Source organism: Anopheles funestus, unplaced genomic scaffold, assembly GCF_943734845.2.
Source record: "Anopheles funestus unplaced genomic scaffold, idAnoFuneDA-416_04 scaffold_26_ctg1, whole genome shotgun sequence".
Taxonomy (NCBI): domain Eukaryota; kingdom Metazoa; phylum Arthropoda; class Insecta; order Diptera; family Culicidae; genus Anopheles; species Anopheles funestus.
Window position 1 is genome coordinate 12589 of NW_026045357.1, and position 17462 is coordinate 30050.

General features: G+C 46.7%; 1 long non-coding RNA gene across 1 annotated transcript in view; it reads right to left on the reverse strand.

Annotated features, from left to right (window-relative positions):
* Positions 1–589: 589 nt before the first annotated feature.
* LOC125774540 (uncharacterized) overlaps positions 590–17462 on the reverse strand; it is a 28025-nt gene continuing 11152 nt past the window's right edge. Inside the window, exon 5 of the long non-coding RNA XR_007421026.1 lies at positions 590–2959. This is a non-coding gene — a long non-coding RNA (uncharacterized LOC125774540). The remainder of the gene's footprint in view (positions 2960–17462) is intronic.

Sequence of the window (17462 nt, forward strand, 5' to 3'; positions counted from 1 at the left end):
CCAAGACACATTAGCCAAGACACCTTAGCCAAGACACATTAGCCAAGACACCTTAGCCAAGACACATTAGCCAAGACACCTTAGCCGAGACACATTAGCCAAGACACATTAGCCGAGACACCTTAGCCAAGACACCTTAGCCAAGACACATTAGCCAAGACACATTAGCCAAGACACATTAGCCAAGACACCTTAGCCGAGACACATTAGCCGAGACACATTAGCCAAGACACATTAGCCAAGACACATTAGCCAAGACACATTAGCCAAGACACCTTAGCCAAGACACCTTAGCCAAGACACATTAGCCGAGACACATTAGCCAAGACACATTAGCCAAGACACATTAGCCAAGACACATTAGCCAAGACACCTTAGCCAAGACACATTAGCCAAGACACATTAGCCAAGACACCTTAGCCAAGACACCTTAGCAAAACACATTAGCCAAGACACCTTAGCCAAGACACCTTAGCCAAGACACATTAGCCGAGACACATTAGCCGAGACACATTAGCCAAGACACATTAGCCAAGACACATTAGCCAAGACACATTAGCCAAGACACATTAGCCAACACATTAGCCAAGACACATTAGCCAAGACACATTAGCCAAGACACATTAGCCGAGACACCTTAGCCAAGACACATTAGCCAAGACACCTTAGCCAAGACACCTTAGCCAAGACACATTAGCCAAGACACCTTAGCCAAGACACCTTAGCCAAGACACATTAGCCAAGACACCTTAGCCAAGACACCTTAGCCAAGACACTTTAGCCAAGACACATTAGCCAAGACACATTAGCCAAGACACCTTAGCCAAGACACATTAGCCAAGACACATTAGCCAAGACACATTAGCCAAGACACCTTAGCCAAGATACATTAGCCAAGACACCTTAGCCAAGACACCTTAGCCAAGACACCTTAGCCAAGACACATTAGCCAAGACACATTAGCCAAGACACCTTAGCCAAGACACCTTAGCCAAGACACATTAGCCAAGACACCTTAGCCGAGACACATTAGCCAAGACACATTAGCCAAGACACATTAGCCAAGACACATTAGCCAAGACACCTTAGCCAAGACACCTTAGCCAAGACACCTTAGCCAAGACACCTTAGCCAAGACACCATAGCCAAGACACATTAGCCAAGACACATTAGCCAAGACACATTAGCCAAGACACATTAGCCAAGACACATTAGCCAAGACACCTTAGCCAAGACACATTAGCCAAGACACCTTAGCCAAGACACATTAGCCAAGACACATTAGCCAAGACACCTTAGCCAAGACACATTAGCCGAGACACCTTAGCCAAGACACCTTAGCCAAGACACATTAGCCAAGACACATTAGCCAAGACACATTAGCCAAGACACCTTAGCCGAGACACATTAGCCGAGACACATTAGCCAAGACACATTAGCCAAGACACATTAGCCAAGACACATTAGCCAAGACACCTTAGCCAAGACACCTTAGCCAAGACACATTAGCCGAGACACATTAGCCAAGACACATTAGCCAAGACACATTAGCCAAGACACATTAGCCAAGACACCTTAGCCAAGACACATTAGCCAAGACACATTAGCCAAGACACCTTAGCCAAGACACCTTAGCAAAACACATTAGCCAAGACACCTTAGCCAAGACACCTTAGCCAAGACACATTAGCCGAGACACATTAGCCGAGACACATTAGCCAAGACACATTAGCCAAGACACATTAGCCAAGACACATTAGCCAAGACACATTAGCCAAGACACATTAGCCAAGACACATTAGCCAAGACACATTAGCCGAGACACATTAGCCAAGACACCTTAGCCAAGACACATTAGCCAAGACACATTAGCCAAGACACATTAGCCAAGACACCTTAGCCAAGACACATTAGCCAAGACACCTTAGCCAAGACACCTTAGCCAAGACACATTAGCCAAGACACATTAGCCAAGACACATTAGCCAAGACACCTTAGCCAAGACACCTTAGCCAAGACACCTTAGCCAAGACACCTTAGCCAAGACACCATAGCCAAGACACATTAGCCAAGACACATTAGCCAAGACACATTAGCCAAGACACATTAGCCAAGACACATTAGCCAAGACACCTTAGCCAAGACACATTAGCCAAGACACCTTAGCCAAGACACATTAGCCAAGACACATTAGCCAAGACACCTTAGCCAAGACACATTAGCCAAGACACCTTAGCCAAGACACCTTAGCCAAGACACATTAGCCAAGACACCTTAGCCAAGACACCTTAGCCAAGACACTTTAGCCAAGACACATTAGCCAAGACACATTAGCCAAGACACCTTAGCCAAGACACATTAGCCAAGACACATTAGCCAAGACACATTAGCCAAGACACCTTAGCCAAGATACATTAGCCAAGACACCTTAGCCAAGACACATTAGCCAAGACACATTAGCCAAGACACCTTAGCCAAGACACATTAGCCAAGACACCTTAGCCAAGACACCTTAGCCAAGACACCTTAGCCAAGACACATTAGCCAAGACACATTAGCCAAGACACCTTAGCCAAGACACCTTAGCCAAGACACATTAGCCAAGACACCTTAGCCGAGACACATTAGCCAAGACACATTAGCCAAGACACATTAGCCAAGACACATTAGCCAAGACACCTTAGCCAAGACACCTTAGCCAAGACACCTTAGCCAAGACACCTTAGCCAAGACACCATAGCCAAGACACATTAGCCAAGACACATTAGCCAAGACACATTAGCCAAGACACATTAGCCAAGACACATTAGCCAAGACACCTTAGCCAAGACACATTAGCCAAGACACCTTAGCCAAGACACATTAGCCAAGACACATTAGCCAAGACACCTTAGCCAAGACACATTAGCCGAGACACCTTAGCCAAGACACATTAGCCAAGACACATTAGCCAAGACACCTTAGCCAAGACACTTTAGCCAAGACACCTTAGCCAAGACACCTTAGCCAAGACACATTAGCCGAGACACATTAGCCAAGACACATTAGCCAAGACACATTAGCCAAGACACATTAGCCAAGACACATTAGCCAAGACACATTAGCCAAGACACATTAGCCAAGACACATTAGCCGAGACACATTAGCCAAGACACCTTAGCCAAGACACATTAGCCGAGACACATTAGCCAAGACACATTAGCCAAGACACATTAGCCAAGACACCTTAGCCAAGACACATTAGCCAAGACACCTTAGCCAAGACACCTTAGCCAAGACACATTAGCCAAGACACATTAGCCAAGACACATTAGCCAAGACACCTTAGCCAAGACACCTTAGCCAAGACACATTAGCCAAGACACATTAGCCAAGACACATTAGCCAAGACACCTTAGCCAAGACACATTAGCCAAGACACATTAGCCAAGACACATTAGCCAAGACACCTTAGCCAAGACACATTAGCCAAGACACCTTAGCCAAGACACATTAGCCAAGACACATTAGCCAAGACACCTTAGCCAAGACACATTAGCCAAGACACCTTAGCCAAGACACCTTAGCCAAGACACATTAGCCAAGACACCTTAGCCAAGACACCTTAGCCAAGACACTTTAGCCAAGACACATTAGCCAAGACACATTAGCCAAGACACCTTAGCCAAGACACATTAGCCAAGACACATTAGCCAAGACACATTAGCCAAGACACCTTAGCCAAGATACATTAGCCAAGACACCTTAGCCAAGACACATTAGCCAAGACACATTAGCCAAGACACCTTAGCCAAGACACATTAGCCAAGACACCTTAGCCAAGACACCTTAGCCAAGACACCTTAGCCAAGACACATTAGCCAAGACACATTAGCCAAGACACCTTAGCCAAGACACCTTAGCCAAGACACATTAGCCAAGACACCTTAGCCGAGACACATTAGCCAAGACACATTAGCCAAGACACATTAGCCAAGACACATTAGCCAAGACACCTTAGCCAAGACACCTTAGCCAAGACACCTTAGCCAAGACACCTTAGCCAAGACACCATAGCCAAGACACATTAGCCAAGACACATTAGCCAAGACACATTAGCCAAGACACATTAGCCAAGACACATTAGCCAAGACACCTTAGCCAAGACACATTAGCCAAGACACCTTAGCCAAGACACATTAGCCAAGACACATTAGCCAAGACACCTTAGCCAAGACACATTAGCCGAGACACCTTAGCCAAGACACATTAGCCAAGACACATTAGCCAAGACACCTTAGCCAAGGCACTTTAGCCAAGACACCTTAGCCAAGACACCTTAGCCAAGACACATTAGCCAAGACACATTAGCCAAGACACATTAGCCAAGACACATAAGCCAAGACACATAAGCCAAGACACATTAGCCAAGACACATTGGCCAAGACACATTAGCCAAGACACATTAGCCAAGACACATTAGCCAAGACACATTAGCCAAGACACATTAGCCGAGACACCTTAGCCAAGACACCTTAGCCAAGACACATTAGCCAAGACACATAAGCCAAGACACATTAGCCAAGACACCTTAGCCAAGACACATTAGCCAAGACACATTAGCCAAGACACCTTAGCCAAGACACCTTAGCCAAGACACATTAGCCAAGACACATTAGCCAAGACACCTTAGCCAAGACACATTAGCCAAGACACATTAGCCAAGACACATTAGCCAAGACACATTAGCCGAGACACCTTAGCCAAGACACATTAGCCAAGACACCTTAGCCAAGACACCTTAGCCAAGACACATTAGCCAAGACACCTTAGCCAAGACACCTTAGCCAAGACACATTAGCCAAGACACCTTAGCCAAGACACCTTAGCCAAGACACTTTAGCCAAGACACATTAGCCAAGACACATTAGCCAAGACACCTTAGCCAAGACACATTAGCCAAGACACATTAGCCAAGACACATTAGCCAAGACACCTTAGCCAAGATACATTAGCCAAGACACCTTAGCCAAGACACATTAGCCAAGACACATTAGCCAAGACACCTTAGCCAAGACACATTAGCCAAGACACCTTAGCCAAGACACCTTAGCCAAGACACCTTAGCCAAGACACATTAGCCAAGACACATTAGCCAAGACACCTTAGCCAAGACACCTTAGCCAAGACACATTAGCCAAGACACCTTAGCCGAGACACATTAGCCAAGACACATTAGCCAAGACACATTAGCCAAGACACATTAGCCAAGACACCTTAGCCAAGACACCTTAGCCAAGACACCTTAGCCAAGACACCTTAGCCAAGACACCATAGCCAAGACACATTAGCCAAGACACATTAGCCAAGACACATTAGCCAAGACACATTAGCCAAGACACATTAGCCAAGACACCTTAGCCAAGACACATTAGCCAAGACACCTTAGCCAAGACACATTAGCCAAGACACATTAGCCAAGACACCTTAGCCAAGACACATTAGCCGAGACACCTTAGCCAAGACACCTTAGCCAAGACACATTAGCCAAGACACATTAGCCAAGACACCTTAGCCAAGACACCTTAGCCGAGACACATTAGCCGAGACACATTAGCCAAGACACATTAGCCAAGACACATTAGCCAAGACACATTAGCCAAGACACCTTAGCCAAGACACCTTAGCCAAGACACATTAGCCGAGACACCTTAGCCAAGACACATTAGCCAAGACACATTAGCCAAGACACCTTAGCCAAGACACATTAGCCAAGACACATTAGCCAAGACACCTTAGCCAAGACACCTTAGCAAAACACATTAGCCAAGACACCTTAGCCAAGACACCTTAGCCAAGACACATTAGCCGAGACACATTAGCCGAGACACATTAGCCAAGACACATTAGCCAAGACACATTAGCCAAGACACATTAGCCAAGACACATTAGCCAAGACACATTAGCCAAGACACATTAGCCAAGACACATTAGCCGAGACACATTAGCCAAGACACCTTAGCCAAGACACATTAGCCAAGACACATTAGCCAAGACACATTAGCCAAGACACATTAGCCAAGACACCTTAGCCAAGACACATTAGCCGAGACACATTAGCCAAGACACATTAGCCAAGACACATTAGCCAAGACACATTAGCCAAGACACATTAGCCAAGACACATTGACCAAGACACATTAGCCAAGACACCTTAGCCAAGACACCTTAACCAAGACACATTAGCCGAGACACATTAGCCAAGACACCTTAGCCAAGACACATTAGCCAAGACACATTAGCCGAGACACATTAGCCAAGACACATTGACCAAGACACATTAGCCAAGACACCTTAGCCAAGACACATTAGCCGAGACACATTAGCCAAGACACATTAGCCAAGACACATTAGCCAAGACACATTAGCCAAGACACATTAGCCAAGACACATTGACCAAGACACATTAGCCAAGACACCTTAGCCAAGACACATTAGCCAAGACACATTAGCCAACAAATTAGCCAAGACACATTAGCCAAGACACATTGACCAAGACACATTAGCCAAGACACATTAGCCAAGACACCTTAGCCAAGACACATTAGCCGAGACACATTAGCCAAGACACATTAGCCAAGACACATTAGCCAAGACACATTAGCCAAGACACATTAGCCAAGACACATTGACCAAGACACATTAGCCAAGACAACTTAGCCAAGACACCTTAGCCAAGACACCTTAGCCAAGACACATTAGCCAACACATTAGCCAAGACACATTAGCCAAGACACCTTAGCCAAGACACATTAGCCGAGACACATTAGCCAAGACACATTAGCCAAGACACATTAGCCAAGACACATTAGCCAAGACACATTGACCAAGACACATTAGCCAAGACACCTTAGCCAAGACACCTTAGCCAAGACACATTAGCCGAGACACATTAGCCAACACATTAGCCAAGACACATTAGCCAAGACACATTAGCCAAGACACATTAGCCGAGACACATTAGCCAAGACACCTTAGCCAAGACAGCTTAGCCAAGACACATTAGCCAAGACACATTAGCCAAGACACATTAGCCGAGACACATTAGCCAAGACACATTAGCCAAGACACATTAGCCAAGACACATTAGCCAAGACACCTTAGCCAAGACACCTTAGCCAAGACACCTTAGCCAAGACACCTTAGCCAAGACACCATAGCCAAGACACATTAGCCAAGACACATTAGCCAAGACACATTAGCCAAGACACATTAGCCAAGACACATTAGCCAAGACACCTTAGCCAAGACACATTAGCCAACACATTAGCCAAGACACATTAGCCAAGACACATTGACCAAGACACATTAGCCAAGACACATTAGCCAAGACACTTTAGCCAAGACACATTAGCCGAGACACATTAGCCAATACATTAGCCAAGACACATTAGCCAAGACACATTAGCCAAGACACCTTAGCCAAGACACATTAGCCAAGACACCTTAGCCAAGACAGCTTAGCCAAGACACATTAGCCAAGACACATTAGCCAAGACACATTAGCCAAGACACATTAGCCAAGACACATTAGCCAAGACACATTGACCAAGACACATTAGCCAAGACACATTAGCCAAGACACATTAGCCAAGACACATTAGCCAAGACACATTAGCCAAGACACATTAGCCAAGACACATTAGCCAACACATTAGCCAAGACACATTGACCAAGACACATTAGCCAAGACACATTAGCCAAGACACTTTAGCCAAGACACATTAGCCGAGACACATTAGCCAACACATTAGCCAAGACACATTAGCCAAGACACATTAGCCAAGACACCTTAGCCAAGACACATTAGCCAAGACACCTTAGCCAAGACAGCTTAGCCAAGACACATTAGCCAAGACACATTAGCCAAGACACATTAGCCAAGACACATTAGCCAAGACACCTTAGCCAAGACACATTAGCCGAGACACATTAGCCAAGACACATTAGCCAAGACACATTAGCCAAGACACATTAGCCAAGACACATTAGCCAAGACACCTTAGCCAAGACACCTTAGCCAAGACACCTTAGCCAAGACACCTTAGCCAAGACACCTTAGCCAAGACACCTCAGCCAAGACACCTTAGCCAAGACACCTTAGCCAAGACACCTTTGCCAAGACACATTAGCCAACACATTAGCCAAGACACCTTAGCCAAGACACTTTAGCCAAGACACCTTAGCCAAGACACCTTAGCCAAGACACTTTAGCCAAGACACCTTAGCCAAGACACATTCGCCAAGACACCTTAGCCAAGACACATTAGCCAAGACACCTTAGCCAAGACACCTTAGCCAAGACACTTTAGCCAAGACACCTTAGCCAAGACACTTAAGCCGAGACACATTAGCCAAGACACATTAGCCAAGACACCTTAGCCAAGACACATTAGCCAAGACACCTTAGCCAAGACACCTTAGCCAAGACACCTTAGCCAAGACACCTTAGCCAAGACACTTTAGCCAAGACACATTAGCCAAGACACCTTAGCCAAGACACCTTAGCCAAGACACTTTAGCCAAGACACATTAGCCAAGACACATTAGCCAAGACACCTTAGCCAAGACACTTTAGCCAAGACACATTAGCCAAGACACATTAGCCGAGACACCTTAGCCAAGACACCTTAGCCAAGACACCTTAGCCGAGACAAATTAGCCAAGACACCTTAGCCAAGACACATTAGCCAAGACACCTTAGCCAAGACACATTAGCCAAGACACCTTAGCCAAGACACCTTAGCCAAGACACCTTAGCCAAGACACATTAGCCAAGACACCTTAGCCAAGACACATTAGCCAAGGCAAATTAGCCAAGACACATTAGCCAAGACACCTTAGCCAAGACACCTTAGCCAAGACACCTTAGCCAAGACACCTTAGCCAAGACACTTTAGCCAAGACACATTAGCCGAGACACATTAGCCGAGACACATTAGCGAAGACACCTTAGCCAAGACACATTAGCCAAGACACCTTAGCCAAGACACCTTAGCCAAGACACATTAGCCAAGACACTTTAGCCAAGACACATTAGCCAAGACACCTTAGCCAAGACACATTAGCCAAGACACCTTAGCCAAAACACATTAGCCAAGACACCGTAGCTAAGACACCTTAGCCAAGACACATTAGCCGAGACACCTTAGCCGAGACACCTTAGCCAAGACACCTTAGCCAAGACACCTTAGCCGAGACACATTAGCCAAGACACCTTAGCCAAGACACTTTAGCCAAGACACATTAGCCAAGACACATTAGCCAAGACACCTTAGCCGAGACACATTAGCCAAGACACCTTAGCCAAGACACATTAGCCAAGACACCTTAGCCAAGACACCTTAGCTAAGACACCTTAGCCAAGACACCTTAGCCAAGACACCTTAGCCAAGACACCTTAGCCAAGACACATTAGCCGAGACACATTAGCCAAGACACCTTTGCCAAGACACCTTAGCCAAGACACCTTAGCCAAGACACCTTAGCCAAGACACATTAGCCAAGACACCTTAGCCAAGACACCTTAGCCAAGCACCTTAGCCAAGACACCATAGCCAAGACACCTTAGCCAAGACACCTTAGCCAAGACACCTTAGCCAAGACACCTTAGCCAAGACACCTTAGCCGAGACACATTAGCCAAGACACCTTAGCCAAGACACTTTAGCCGAGACACATTAGCCAAGACACCTTAGCCAAGACACCTTAGCCAAGACACCTTAGCCAAGACACCTTAGCCGAGACTTATTAGCCAAGACACCTTAGCCAAGACACCTTAGCCAAGACACCTTAGCCAAGACACCTTAGCCAAGACACCTTAGCCAAGACACATTAGCCAAGACACATTAGTCAAGACACCTTAGCCAAGACACATTAGCCAAGACACCTTAGCCAAGACACCTTAGCCGAGACACATTAGCCAAGACACCTTAGCCAAGACACATTAGCCAAGACGCATTAGCCAAGACACCTTAGCCAAGACACCTTAGCCAAGACACCTTAGCCAAGACACCTTAGCCAAGACACTTTAGCCGAGACACATTAGCCAAGACACCTTAGCCAAGACACCTTAGCCAAGACACCTTTGCCAAGACACCTTAGCCAAGACACCTTAGCCAAGACACATTAGCCAAGACACCTTAGCCAAGACACCTTAGCCGAGACACATTAGCCAAGACACCTAAGCCAAGACACTTTAGCCAAGACATATTAGCCAAGACACCTTAGCCAAGACACCTTAGCCAAGACACTTTAGCCGAGACACATTAGCCAAGACACATAAGCCAAGACACCTTAGCCAAGACACCTTAGCCAAGACACATTAGCCAAGACACCTTAGCCAAGACACTTTAGCCAAGACACATTAGCCAAGACACCTTAGCCAAGACACCTTAGCCAAGACACTTTAGCCAAGACACATTAGCCAAGACACATTAGCCAAGACACCTTAGCCAAGACACTTTAGCCAAGACACATTAGCCAAGACACATTAGCCGAGACACCTTAGCCAAGACACCTTAGCCAAGACACCTTAGCCGAGACACATTAGCCAAGACACCTTAGCCAAGACACATTAGCCAAGACACCTTAGCCAAGACACATTAGCCAAGACACCTTAGCCAAGACACCTTAGCCAAGACACCTTAGCCAAGACACCTTAGCCAAGACACATTAGCCAAGACACCTTAGCCAAGACACATTAGCCAAGGCAAATTAGCCAAGACACATTAGCCAAGACACCTTAGCTAAGACACCTTAGCCAAGACACTTTAGCCAAGACACCTTAGCCAAGACACCTTAGCCAAGACACATTAGCCAAGACACCTTAGCCAAAACACATTAGCCAAGACACCTTAGCCAAGACACCTTAGCCAAGACACTTTAGCCAAGACACATTAGCCAAGACACATTAGCCGAGACACCTTAGCCAAGACACCTTAGCCAAGACACCTTAGCCAAGACACCTTAGCCAAGACACCTTAGCCAAGACACTTTAGCCAAGACACCTTAGCCAAGACACTTTAGCCGAGACACATTAGCCAAGACACATTAGCCAAGACACCTTAGCCAAGACACCTTAGCCAAGACACCTTAGCCAAGACACATAAGCCGAGACCCATTAGCCAAGACACCTTAGCCGAGACACCTTAGCCAAGACACCTTAGCCAAGACACCTTAGCCAAGACACATTAGCCAAGACACTTTAGCCAAGACACCTTAGCCAAGACACCTTAGCCAAAACACATTAGCCAAGACACCTTAGCCAAGACACCTTAGCCAAGACACTTTAGCCAAGACACATTAGCCAAGACACATTAGCCGAGACACCTTAGCCAAGACACCTTAGCCAAGACACCTTAGCCAAGACACCTTAGCCAAGACACCTTAGCCAAGACACCTTAGCCAAGACACCTTAGCCAAGACACTTTAGCCGAGACACATTAGCCAAGACACCTTAGCCAAGACACCGTAGCTAAGACACCTTAGCCAAGACACTTTAGCCAAGACACCTTAGCCAAGACACCTTAGCCAAGACACATTAGCCAAGACACCTTAGCCAAAACACATTAGCCAAGACACCTTAGCCAAGACACTTTAGCCAAGACACATTAGCCAAGACACATTAGCCGAGACACCTTAGCCAAGACACCTTAGCCAAGACACCTTAGCCAAGACACCTTAGCCAAGACACCTTAGCCAAGACACTTTAGCCAAGACACCTTAGCCAAGACACTTTAGCCAAGACACATTAGCCAAGACACATTAGCCAAGACACCTTAGCCAAGACACTTTAGCCAAGACACCTTAGCCAAGACACATTAGCCAAGACACCGTAGCTAAGACACCTTAGCCAAGACACATTAGCCGAGACACCTTAGCCAAGACACCTTAGCCGAGACACATTAGCCAAGACACCTTAGCCAAGACACTTTAGCCAAGACACCTTAGCCGTGACACATTAGCCAAGACACATTAGCCAAGACACCTTAGCCAAAACACATTTGCCAAGACACCTTAGCCAAGACACCTTAGCCAAGACACTTTAGCCAAGACACATTAGCCAAGACACATTAGCCGAGACACCTTAGCCAAGACACCTTAGCCAAGACACCTTAGCCAAGACACCTTAGCCAAGACACCTTAGCCAAGACACTTTAGCCAAGACACCTTAGCCAAGACACTTTAGCCGAGACACATTAGCCAAGACACATTAGCCAAGACACCTTAGCCAAGACACCTTAGCCAAGACACCTTAGCCAAGACACATAAGCCGAGACCCATTAGCCAAGACACATTAGCCAAGACACCTTAGCCAAGACACCTTAGCCAAGACACCTTAGCCAAGACACATTAGCCAAGACACTTTAGCCAAGACACATTAGCCAAGACACCTTAGCCAAAACACATTAGCCAAGACACCTTAGCCAAGACACCTTAGCCAAGACACTTTAGCCAAGACACATTAGCCAAGACACATTAGCCGAGACACCTTAGCCAAGACACCTTAGCCAAGACACCTTAGCCAAGACACCTTAGCCAAGACACTTTAGCCAAGACACATTAGCCAAGACACCTTAGCCAAGACACCTTAGCCAAGACACATTAGCCAAGACACATTAGCCAAGACACCTTAGCCAAGACACTTTAGCCGAGACACATTAGCCAAGACACATAAGCCAAGACACCTTAGCCAAGACACCTTAGCCAAGACACATTAGCCAAGACACATTAGCCAAGACACCTTAGCCAAGACACCTTAGCCAAGACACTTTAGCCAAGACACCTAAGCCAAGACACTTTAGCCGAGACACATTAGCCAAGACACATTAGCCAAGACACCTTAGCCAAGACACCTTAGCCAAGACACATTAGCCGAGACACATTAGCCAAGACACATTAGCCAAGACACCTTAGCCAAGACACCTTAGCCGAGACACATTAGCCAAGACACCTTAGCCAAGACACTTTAGCCAAGACGCATTAGCCAAGACACCTTAGCCAAGACACCTTAGCCAAGACACCTTAGCCAAGACACCTTAGCCGAGACACATTAGCCAAGACACATCAGCCAAGACACCTTAGCCAAGACACCTTTGCCAAGACACCTTAGCCAAGACACCTTAGCCAAGACACCTTAGCCAAGACACCTTAGCCAAGACACCTTAGCCAAGACACTTTAGCCGAGACACATTAGCCAAGACACCTTAGCCAAGACACCTTAGCCAAGACACCTTAGCCAAGACACCTTAGCCAAGACACCTTAGCCGAGACACGTTAGCCAAGACACCTTAGCCAAGACACCTTAGCCAAGACACCTTAGCCAAGACACCTTAGCCGAGACACATTAGCCAAGACACCTTAGCCGAGACACCTTAGCCAAGACACCTTAGCCAAGACACCTTAGCCAAGACACCTTAGCCAAGACACATAAGCCAAGACACCTTAGCCAAAACACATTAGCCAAGACACCTTAGCTAAGACACCTTAGCCAAGACACCTTAGCCAAGACACCTTAGCCAAGACACATTAGCCAAGACACCTTAGCCAAGACACTTTAACCAAGACACATTAGCCGAGACACATTAGCCAAGACACCTTAGCCAAGACACATTAGCCAAGACACTTTAGTCAAGACACCTTAGCCAAGACACCTTAGCCAAGACACTTTAACCAAGACACATTAGCCGAGACACATTAGCCAAGACACCTAAGCCAAGACACTTTAGCCAAGACACATTAGCCAAGACACCTTAGCCAAGACACCTTAGCCAAGACACATTAGCCAAGACACCTTAGCCAAGACACCTTAGCCGAGACACATTAGCCAAGACACCTAAGCCAAGACACTTTAGCCAAGACATATTAGCCAAGACACCTTAGCCAAGACACCTTAGCCAAGACACTTTAGCCGAGACACATTAGCCAAGACACATAAGCCAAGACACCTTAGCCAAGACACCTTAGCCAAGACACATTAGCCAAGACACATTAGCCAAGACACCTTAGCCAAGACACCTTAGCCAAGACACATTAGCCAAGACACCTTAGCCAAGAAACATTAGCCAAGACACATTAGCCAAGACACATTAGCCAAGACACCTTAGCCAAGACACCTTAGCCAAGACACATTAGCCAAGACACATTAGCCAAGACACCTTAGCCAAGACACTTTAGCCGAGACACCTAAGCCAAGACACATAAGCCAAGACACCTTAGCCAAGACACCTTAGCCAAGACACATTAGCCAAGACACATTAGCCGAGACACCTTAGCCAAGACACCTTAGCCAAGACACTTTAGCCAAGACACATTAGCCAAGACACATTAGCCGAGACACCTTAGCCAAGACACCTTAGCCAAGACACCTTAGCCAAGACACCTTAGCCAAGACACCTTAGCCAAGACACTTTAGCCAAGACACCTTAGCCAAGACACTTTAGCCAAGACACATTAGCCAAGACACATTAGCCAAGACACCTTAGCCAAGACACTTTAGCCAAGACACCTTAGCCAAGACACATTAGCCAAGACACCGTAGCTAAGACACCTTAGCCAAGACACATTAGCCGAGACACCTTAGCCAAGACACCTTAGCCGAGACACATTAGCCAAGACACCTTAGCCAAGACACTTTAGCCAAGACACCTTAGCCGTGACACATTAGCCAAGACACATTAGCCAAGACACCTTAGCCAAAACACATTTGCCAAGACACCTTAGCCAAGACACCTTAGCCAAGACACTTTAGCCAAGACACATTAGCCAAGACACATTAGCCGAGACACCTTAGCCAAGACACCTTAGCCAAGACACCTTAGCCAAGACACCTTAGCCAAGACACCTTAGCCAAGACACTTTAGCCAAGACACCTTAGCCAAGACACTTTAGCCGAGACACATTAGCCAAGACACATTAGCCAAGACACCTTAGCCAAGACACCTTAGCCAAGACACCTTAGCCAAGACACATAAGCCGAGACCCATTAGCCAAGACACATTAGCCAAGACACCTTAGCCAAGACACCTTAGCCAAGACACCTTAGCCAAGACACATTAGCCAAGACACTTTAGCCAAGACACATTAGCCAAGACACCTTAGCCAAAACACATTAGCCAAGACACCTTAGCCAAGACACCTTAGCCAAGACACTTTAGCCAAGACACATTAGCCAAGACACATTAGCCGAGACACCTTAGCCAAGACACCTTAGCCAAGACACCTTAGCCAAGACACCTTAGCCAAGACACTTTAGCCAAGACACATTAGCCAAGACACCTTAGCCAAGACACCTTAGCCAAGACACCTTAGCCGAGACACATTAGCCAAGACACCTTAGCCAAGACACTTTAGCCGAGACACATTAGCCAAGACACATAAGCCAAGACACATTAGCCAAGACACCTTAGCCAAGACACATTAGCCAAGACACATTAGCCAAGACACCTTAGCCAAGACACCTTAGCCAAGACACTTTAGCCAAGACACCTAAGCCAAGACACTTTAGCCGAGACACATTAGCCAAGACACATTAGCCAAGACACCTTAGCCAAGACACCTTAGCCAAGACACATTAGCCGAGACACATTAGCCAAGACACATTAGCCAAGACACCTTAGCCAAGACACCTTAGCCGAGACACATTAGCCAAGACACCTTAGCCAAGACACTTTAGCCAAGACGCATTAGCCAAGACACCTTAGCCAAGACACCTTAGCCAAGACACCTTAGCCAAGACACCTTAGCCGAGACACATTAGCCAAGACACATCAGCCAAGACACCTTAGCCAAGACACCTTTGCCAAGACACCTTAGCCAAGACACCTTAGCCAAGACACCTTAGCCAAGACACCTTAGCCAAGACACCTTAGCCAAGACACTTTAGCCGAGACACATTAGCCAAGACACCTTAGCCAAGACACCTTAGCCAAGACACCTTAGCCAAGACACCTTAGCCAAGACACCTTAGCCAAGACACCTTAGCCGAGACACATTAGCCAAGACACCTTAGCCAAGACACCTTAGCCAAGACACCTTAGCCAAGACACCTTAGCCGAGACACATTAGCCAAGACACCTTAGCCGAGACACCTTAGCCAAGACACCTTAGCCAAGACACCTTAGCCAAGACACCTTAGCCAAGACACATAAGCCAAGACACCTTAGCCAAAACACATTAGCCAAGACACCTTAGCTAAGACACCTTAGCCAAGACACCTTAGCCAAGACACCTTAGCCAAGACACATTAGCCAAGACACCTTAGCCAAGACACCTTAGCCAAGACACTTTAACCAAGACACATTAGCCGAGACACATTAGCCAAGACACCTTAGCCAAGACACATTAGCCAAGACACTTTAGTCAAGACACCTTAGCCAAGACACCTTAGCCAAGACACTTTAACCAAGACACATTAGCCGAGACACATTAGCCAAGACACCTAAGCCAAGACACTTTAGCCAAGACACATTAGCCAAGACACCTTAGCCAAGACACCTTAGCCAAGACACATTAGCCAAGACACCTTAGCCAAGACACCTTAGCCGAGACACATTAGCCAAGACACCTAAGCCAAGACACTTTAGCCAAGACATATTAGCCAAGACACCTTAGCCAAGACACCTTAGCCAAGACACTTTAGCCGAGACACATTAGCCAAGACACATAAGCCAAGACACCTTAGCCAAGACACCTTAGCCAAGACACATTAGCCAAGACACATTAGCCAAGACACCTTAGCCAAGACACCTTAGCCAAGACACATTAGCCAAGACACCTTAGCCAAGAAACATTAGCCAAGACACATTAGCCAAGACACATTAGCCAAGACACCTTAGCCAAGACACCTTAGCCAAGACACATTAGCCAAGACACATTAGCCAAGACACCTTAGCCAAGACACTTTAGCCGAGACACCTAAGCCAAGACACATAAGCCAAGACACCTTAGCCAAGACACCTTAGCCAAGACACATTAGCCAAGACACATTAGCCAAGACACCTTAGCCAAGACACCTTAGCCAAGACACTTTAGCCAAGACACCTTAGCCAAGACACTTTAGCCGAGACACATTAGCCAAGACACATTAGCCAAGACACCTTAGCCAAGACACCTTAGCCAAGACACATTAGCCGAGACACATTAGCCAAGACACATTAGCCAAGACACCTTAGCCAAGACACCTTAGCCGAGACACATTAGCCAAGACACCTTAGCCAAGACACTTTAGCCAAGACGCATTAGCCAAGACACCTTACCCAAGACACCTTAGCCAAGACACCTTAGCCAAGACACCTTAGCCAAGACACTTTAGCCGAGACACATTAGCCAAGACACCTTAGCCAAGACACCTTAGCCAAGACACCTTTGCCAAGACACCTTAGCCAAGACACCTTAGCCAAGACACATTAGCCAAGACACCTT